The sequence below is a fragment of the Panthera leo genome, chromosome A1, assembly GCF_018350215.1.
Source record: "Panthera leo isolate Ple1 chromosome A1, P.leo_Ple1_pat1.1, whole genome shotgun sequence".
Classification (NCBI taxonomy): domain Eukaryota; kingdom Metazoa; phylum Chordata; class Mammalia; order Carnivora; family Felidae; genus Panthera; species Panthera leo.
This window is the reverse complement of record NC_056679.1, coordinates 177,280,855-177,289,494: the sequence shown is the minus strand read 5'-3', so window position 1 is coordinate 177,289,494 and position 8,640 is coordinate 177,280,855.

The window sequence follows — 8,640 nt, the reverse complement described above, 5'->3', positions numbered from 1 at the left end:
TGGTGTTTGTATGAATCCTTCCACTGTGTCTCATACGTAACAGGAGCTTAATAAGCAATGGTTTCATATCCACCACCCCACCACAATATAAACCAATGGAGACACAACAGCTCTGAGATTACTGAATCCCTTCTGACACTCCTGTCTGGAGCCTTCCAAGAAGACAGTTTGTCACCTGCTTTCATTAATCCAATCAACAGATCATTACAGGTCATGGGCCCTGGGGCTGGCACAAGGCCCCAGACAGGAGGGATGCTGAAAATGTAGACGGTATTTCCCCTGCATAGGAGTGAGTGCCAGCACAACAGGGAGCAAACAATGCATAGGAAGTATTTGCTAGTAACCCAAGGTGTCGTGATTAGACAACTAAACCAGGAGTGAGATTCACCAAGCCACGTGCCTTCAGGACCACATAAGTAGCATAACAGCAGCTAGTGGATGACAGGAGGGCCCAGGCCCCATTTGAAGGCAGGCGCCAGCACCAGGCAAGTGTCCTTATGCAGGAACATGAGACAGTGCGTCCAGGTTTCTCATTCTTCGAGAACAGCCAGAAATCTGGATTTGTATATAAAAGCTCTTAAGTTTCAAATATTGACAGCTTTTTAAAAATGTAAACATCTGTCTGTGGGCCAGATGGCTAGGGAGAGATCCCTGCGTCTGGAGGGCTCCCCCAAGGAGGTGGGTTCCCGCCAGGCCTCAGCTGGGGAGTAGAATTTAGATTTGCCTGTTTGCGTGTTTACCATGAGGATGCTTCTCAGGAGGTGGTGTGGCTTGGTGGTTATGGACTTGGTCGGTGTCTGATTCCTCATGTGCAAAATAAGAAAAATGACATGTATTCAGAGGGTGGTTGTGGGGATCATATGAAATCAAGCTCATTAGTTTCCACACGATCAAGGGGCGCCTGGGTGGCTCAGTCAGTTAAGCATCTGACTTCGGCTCAGATCATGATCTCGCGGTCCGTGGGTTCAAGCCCCGCGTTGGGCTCTGTGCTGACCGCTCAGAGCCTGGAGCCTGTTTCAGATTCTGTGTCTCCCTCTTTCTCTGACCCTCCCCTGTTCATGCTCTCTCTCTCTCTCTCTCTCTGTCTCAAAAATAAATAAATGTTAAAAAAAAAAAATTTAGAGCAGGGACTGATGGCGGCTACAGCTCTGTCACCTTCCACCCCGACCCACCCCATTTGGAGAGCCCACGCTTGCCCCTACCCTGACACAATGGCCCAGTGAAACCGATGATGACGTGGTTATCCCCATTTTACAGATAAGGAAACTGAGGCAGCTCAGAGAAGTGAAGAACCCTTGCAAAGTTACACAGAGTCGGTGGAGTCTCTCTGGCTCCACGGCTCACCTTCTATCTGCTCTGGCCACACCCACAGGACCTGCTCCGTGGACGGCCGTGGGTGCCCCCGTGTAAACTAGATTCCAGGAGCTCACGCCCCCTGAAGTTTCTTGTGGGCTCATCTCACACAGGTCCATGACCTGCAATCCTCATCCTGCCCTGCCCCGCCATCCAATCCCATCAAATGTTCCTTTGCACTGGGTGGCAAGGCTCATCCACAAAGCCCAGGAAGCGTCTTGGACGCACGCAGAAAAGAGTTTCACAGTGTTCCTTATAAAAGCACAACCTGACATGCAGCTATTGTGTCAATGATCCCTCCCTTCCCAACTGCCAGAAACCCAAAACAGCTTAAAACAAAAAGAAACTGGCTCAAGGTCTGCGGGAGCCTCATTTCAGGCCGCGTCTACACCCTCACTCTGTTTTTATTAACTGGGCCTGAGGTTCCCAACCCACAGGTCTAGGGCAGCCCTCCTCAGGAGCCCCCTGGGGAAGGACACAGGGCATGTCTGGGAGCACGGGCAGTCCAAACTGGGCAGCACTCTGCGACAAACGTCCCAGACACAGATGTTTTGGTCTCATCTTGAAGCCATTTCAACCCAAGGCGGGGTGCAGAGGGCTGTTGGCCAAACCCGGACACTCATCCTCGGCCACATTCATTTGGCAGACCCTGAGCACTCACTATGAGCCAGGAATGCTGGGTATTTGTAGCACCTTTACAGGATTCTCCCAGGCATGGGCCCTTGGCCATCTAACTTACTCAAATTCAAATATACGCAATCAGATGGGGTGCCTGGGTGGCTCAGGCAGTTAAGTGGCCGACTTGAGCTCGGGTCATGATCTCACGGTTCGTGGGTTCGAGCCCCGCATCCGGCTCTGGGCTGACCGCTCGGAGCCTGGAACCTGCTTCGGATTCTGTGTCTCCCTCTCTCTCTGCCCCTCCCCTGCTCATGCTCTCTCTCTCAAAAACACAAAAAAAAAACAAAAAGCAAAAAATAAATAAATAAATAAACATTAAAAAAAAAAGAAACTTTAAAACATATGCAATCAGAGAGGGAATGAAACGTCCAGAATATACCCAAAACAGTGCTGCCCTCCCAACCCAGCACCAGGGACTGAGCATTGCCCCCTTCCCTGGGGCTCTGCCACGGGTCCCTCCTAGAGTGGGCACCCTGTCCTTCTGAGGGCAGCTCTACCATTTGAAAGGATCTTCCAGTTCAATACGTGCCTGCAACAACTTTGACTTGTGCTCAGATGAAGGCCCAGTGGTCTTTCCGTCACCACAGGAACGGAGACTGCGTGGTGCTTTTCAAGAGACTCGGTCTCTTCTGACTTGACTACGTATGCTTTTTGCTGTACGAGCTTCTCTTTAAGGCCTAATCTTCATGGGAGATGGTGGATGTTGAGAGCTCAGCCTCCAGGGATAGACAGGCCTTCATTCACAGCCTGCGCATTTGTGATCTTGGGTGAAGCCCTGAATCTTCCTTAGCCTCGGTTTTCCCGTCTGTAGGACAGAGATGGGGTCGGTTCCGCCTCCCAGAGTTGCCATGAGGGCTCCATGAGAGAAGGGAAGCAAAGTGCCTAACTGGACACCTGGAGGTAAGTGTGGAGTAAAAGGGAGCAGTTATTATCACTACAGGTCAAGACTTCTACGTGCATTATCTTTTTTCCTTCCAACCACCTGGGAGGCAGCTATTTTTATGCCCACCTTACACATGAGGAAACTGAGGCCTGGCAGGGTGGAGTGCTCCATCCAGGGTCTTGCAGCGGATGAATGGTAGGGTGGGATTCGTCCCCAGGACTGGCTGGCTCTGCGGCCTGGGGTCCTAACCGCCACCACATCACAGTGCCTTTAAAGAAGGCCCAAAGCGAGGACAGACGGATAGACACCCCTTGGTGTTCCCACCCATCACCCCTCTATGCAGCCGGTGCTGGCCAGCGCAGAGCCGACCCCACGCTCCTCTTCCCTGTACCCGCCGAAGCCCCTCCATCTGCCAAAAGCCCAGCCTTCAGCCAGGACTTCCAGGAACAGCGCGGCCACGGATTTCACGCCGACACACGTTTCCCACGGCAAAGGAGCCACACGCCCTTTTGGCCCCAGCAAGGCCACTTGCCGGAGTTCGGGGAGGCCTCTACATGTCTACAGATGCCCCTCTCACGTTTCGGCATCCCATTGCTCCTGGAACCTAGCAGCTCGGCTGTCATGTCTCGAATTCTACTCCTAGGCTAATTTTCCATGAAGAGTCTCCAATGCAGGAGCCAGTGGCCTTAGGAATTCAACGGCCCCACTGGGGTTTCTCCCTCACCCAGCAACCTGAGGCCCGGTGTAACACACTCAGCTAATTGAGGTGAGCGCCCCACGCTGCAGTCTTTTCCGCCCTCTGCTCCTGCAGGTGGAGGCTGAAGTCACGTGCAGAAGGACCCAGGTGTCTGAGGAATTCAGAGCCCTGTCGTTGATTCATTTGTCTGCAGACATTCTAGACTCCACGTCTCCGAGACAAGCCACGACAGAGTGCATTACGAGGTGAGCCCGCTATTTTTCCCTCCAGCTTTCCCCCCGTTTCTTTTTTTCTTCTTGGCCTCAGGGCCCAAAGTATTCTGGACATATTTTTCATTTTTCCAAATATCAATTGCTCTCTTATTCCCTCTTCGAAGCAGTGAGTAATAAGAGTTGTGTCTGGTCCTGAAATTCCGACTGAAATAAATTAGCCCAATGACCAACAGGAGGTGCCTAGAACAATAACGACGGAATATTTGGCATATTACAAAAGAGCCCCTGGATGTCGAAGTACAGTAAGTCTAGAAGCACATTACTGAGCAGCGTTGCCAAGACGGGTATGCAATGAGCCATCCAGGCAGCAGAACGCCTCATAAATTAATCCCGCTTTTTTTTTTTTCTTTCTTGGTCCACTGTTCACAGTTCTTTTAGCCCTCTGGTTAATGGGGCATGCAGACGGGTATTTTTGGCGTGGCCCTGGTCCCCAGCAGGCAGGCATATGCCAAGGCTGTGTATTAATGTGTACATTTACCCCCTCGCTCATCTGGCATCCTAGGTGCCATGCTGCATCCTAGGGCCAGAGCCCAGACACTGGAGGCGGCAAGCCATCGGCAGATCCCGAGCACCTACTAAGTGCCAGGTATGGTGCTAAGTTCTGGGGATGCCACGGAGGACAACGGGGGGAGGGTCTCTGTCCTCATGGCGCTGATGGTGCCATCCGCATCCCACATCCCTCCTTCACTGGAGGGAACCACCCATTATGCAAGTCCTGGAGAGGTGACACAAGCCTGCCTGCCGTCCACTGTGGAAAAAACAGAAGCCCCGACCTCCACCCTGCCTCCTGGCAGCCAGGAGCCCAGCCTGCAGATTGCCTCTGCTCGGAGCTTTGAATCTCGACGGAATGTCCCAGAGGCATTGGGGTAGGGTGGGAAAAGTCCCCCAAAGATATCCATGACCTAATCCCTGGATCCTGTGAATGCAAAGGGCTTCGCAGATGTCATTAAATTCCGGATTGTGAGATGAGGAGACTACCCAGGCTTACCTGGGCGGGCCCCAGTGTAATCTCTGTATCCTTGTAAGAGAAAGATGACACACACATTTCCTATTATAAGAGGAGAACACGGTGTGACCACAGAGGCAGAGGTCAGGGTGACGTGGCCATAAGCCACGGAGCGCTGGCAGCCAGCAGAAGCTGGAAGAGGCAAGGAACAGATTCTCCCCTAGAGCCTCTGGAGGGAGTGAGGCCAGGCTGATGCCCTGATCTCAGCTCTGTGATACGGATTTTGGACTTCTGGTCTCCAGAACTATGAGAAAATGAGCTTCTGTGGTTTTAAGCCACCCAGTTTGTTGCAATTTGTTATAGGAGCCGTAGGTAACTGATGCAGATGCCAAAAGAATTTAGAATTCTCTCATGGCGTTGGGATCCAACAGCTGGGAGCCTGCATTTGCCCCCATATACAGTCCTGGGCTCAGACTGTTTCTGTGATTGGCCCTTGTCTGTGGTTCTGACGGTTGTTTCCCTCCCTGGATCCTCAGCCTCTTCATCAATTCCAGGAGCTCCCTTTGGACATTCCTCCCAAACTTTCTTTTCTGATTTTAGTGAGCCATCAGGGCTTCTGTTGGTTGGCATCTTAGGTAAGAAACTGCACGTGGCAGGGCGGTTGTGAGGATGAGGGAGAGGCCATATTTGGGCCCAGCACAGCGCCCATCACACAGGCGACACACGATAAATCAGAGTTCACAAACTAATGGCCTGCATTTCCCTCACATGGTGTATTTTTAACTAAAGTGGAATGTGTTGCCAACATTTATAAGTCAGGAGACTCCACATTCAAAACTGAATTTCTTTTATTTTTAAATGTTTGTTCATTTATTTTGAGAGAGAGTGAGCAAGGGAGGTACAGAGAGAGGGGAGAGAGAGAGAGAGAGAGAGAGAGAGAGAGAGAGAATCCCAAGCAGGTTCCGCGTTGTCAGCACAGAGACCGATGCGGGGCTCGAACTCACGAAACATGAGATCACGACCTGAGCCGAAACCAAAAGTTGGACGCTTAACTGACTGAGCCACCCAGGTGCCCCAAAAGCCTGAATTTCTAACTTCTCTTGAAAAAAATCAGTTCTTGCAACACTAAACCCCACATTTTCATAGCAACAATTTGTTGCCCCTTCTAGACATGCATGTTATAATTTGCCATAGGCCTTTTGGTTGTATACCCAGCCCACTCCCCTCATTTCATTAATTGTTCAGTACCTCTAGGCCTCTGAGTTTGTCATTCTTATTACAAATACGAGTTTCTCTCCTATCAGACTAGAGGCAGGCACCAGAGCCAGAGTAGGACAGGGCTCCTGTGGGAGGCCCAGGTTGGAAAGTCTGTGTCCGGGAGGCTCAGTCTCCCCACGTAGCCTTTCTTCTCCTTTCCAGTAGCCAAAAACGCCTGCCCCTTTATGAAGCCATTCTGTCCCCTCCTCCATCTCGCCATTATTCCCCACCCACTCCTACCCAGGCTTGCCTGTTATACTGCTGTATCAGCTTCCTGAGTACACTTCTCTTTTCTTTCTTTTTTGAAGCTTACTTACTTTGAGAGAGAGAGAGAGAGCACATGAGAGCTCGAGCAGGGGAGGGACAGAGAAAGAGGGAGATTGGGAATCTCTACTGGGCTCTGTACCACCAGCATGGAGCCCGATGCGGGGCTCGAACTCACACGAGATGGTGACCCGAGCCAAAATCGAGAGTCAGAAGCTTAACCGACCGAGCCACCCAGGTGCTCCCTCTGAGTACCCTCTTCATAGAGAAGTCTTTGCGTTCTTACATTATTGGGAGGGAGAGACATTTGCATTGAGTTGTCCCAGGAGCAGCTAGTCAATAAATTTTGGAGAAGTGAGGAAAAGAAGGAAGGAAGGGAAATTGAAAAAAGGAGAGAGAGGGTGAGGGAGAAGCGGGAAACCGAGATTCCTGCTGTGAAGCTGGCACTATCCCATCAGTTCATCCTGCATAGCCCTCCCAATAACCCCACAAGACGTACACCATCGTCGGCTTCAGTTTTCAGATGCCTGAGACTCAGAGACAGGATGTCACGTTCCTTAGGGACGTGTTTCAGTGACATCAGGACTTGAATCCGGATATGGTTGAGTGACTGGACTTAAGCACAAAGCACTGCTTGAGCTACACTTGTTAGGTATGGGGCAGACGTCCCCTGTGGCAGGGTGGAATTTTTCAATTAGTTATTTGCCTGGAACACCATTCGTTCGCACATTTTCCATTCATTCCCTCCCTCCCCCATTCATTCCCACATTCACGCAAGAAGCCTAATTCCCTTGTCTACAGTACCCCTCCTCCCTTCTCATCCCCGCCTTCTTCCTTTACTGGGAAATGGGAGGCCTGGGTAGGCTGTCAGCCACAGGGCTCAGTGTGGACCCTTCCCAGCCCTCAACCCAGACGGGTTTCTGGGCATGCACTCTGAGGGCCAGGCAAGGCCCTTCTTTCCTCTCTTCCCTGCCCTGAAGCTGAATCCACAGCAAATGGCCCTACCAACTAATCTCAGAAGCTTCCCGACTCGTCGCTGTTCCTCAGGACAGTTTCCTGGAAGAATTCATTGGGTTTCCTAGAAAAAGTTCCTGGTCATCTTCTCTTTCCATGACTGTAATTCATTACTCTCCGTGTGTTGTAATTAGTTTAATGCCCCGTCTTTGATCTGCATTTGACATCTGAAATGTTTCTGCGAGGTTAAGTCCGAGAGGCCAATAGCTGCCCTGGAGCAATGGCGTCACTCCATGATCTTGCACCATGGAAATGACACAAACGGCCTTTTAAAAAGCCCCCTGCGTGGGGATCAGAGACTTGAGATCTGGTCCCTTTGTTCCAACTGACTCGGACAGGTCCTTTTCTTTTTCTGGTCTTGAGTTTCTCCAAGGAAGAGGCAAATCTCATGGCAATCGAGAGCCTAGGAGCTTACATGAGACACACAGAGTTCAGATCTCAGCCCTGGCTCTCACTAGTTGTGTAACCTTGAGAAAGAAACTTTAACCACTGTGAGCCTCAGTCTCCTCATCTGTAAATGGGGACAATGATATTATTTACTACCTAGAGTTGCAATAATAATACAGTGAGCCAATATATGGGAAGCACAGTGCCTGGTAGTCATTTCTTGAAATATCTTAGCTGTGGATGATAATAATAAGAATATGCTAGAGAAGGGGGAAGGAGAAGGAATGGTATGAAAGGAGAGGTATGAGATCCCTACGTGCTAAGCTAAGGTAGTCATAGAGTTGGACGGAGAGGAGAGAATAAAGCTACTTTTGATATTTCAAAAAGTTTAATGGGAATCCCACATCTACTTACGCACAATAAAGCCATAAAGGATAATAAGAAAGGCAACTTTCTTTGCTTTGGGCTGAAATTACATTAATTCCTTGTGGTCAACTAAAAGGCTCTGGAATTCAATAGACCCGCACTCAGCCCAGGTAAGGTGTGTGATCTTGAATGAGGAAAGTAACATCCCCCAAGGGGAGACTGGCAACCCTAACCTTGCAGGGCAGCTATGAGGATTAAATGAGATAATGTATGGAAAAAGCACTTAACATGGGGTCTGGCACAAAGTCAATACTCACTACATGCCAGCCACTATGGCTAATATCCTTCCCTAGCCTCCCTAGGGCTCAGCTTCTTCATTGGTAAAATTAAAATCATACCACCTGCTTTACTCATTCAACAAATATTTACTGAGCCAAGTATTATGAATACAAAAATGTATTCACCAGACACAGTTCATGGCCTCTCAGAACCCACAGTTTGAAGTTGCTCATTATTCATCCCT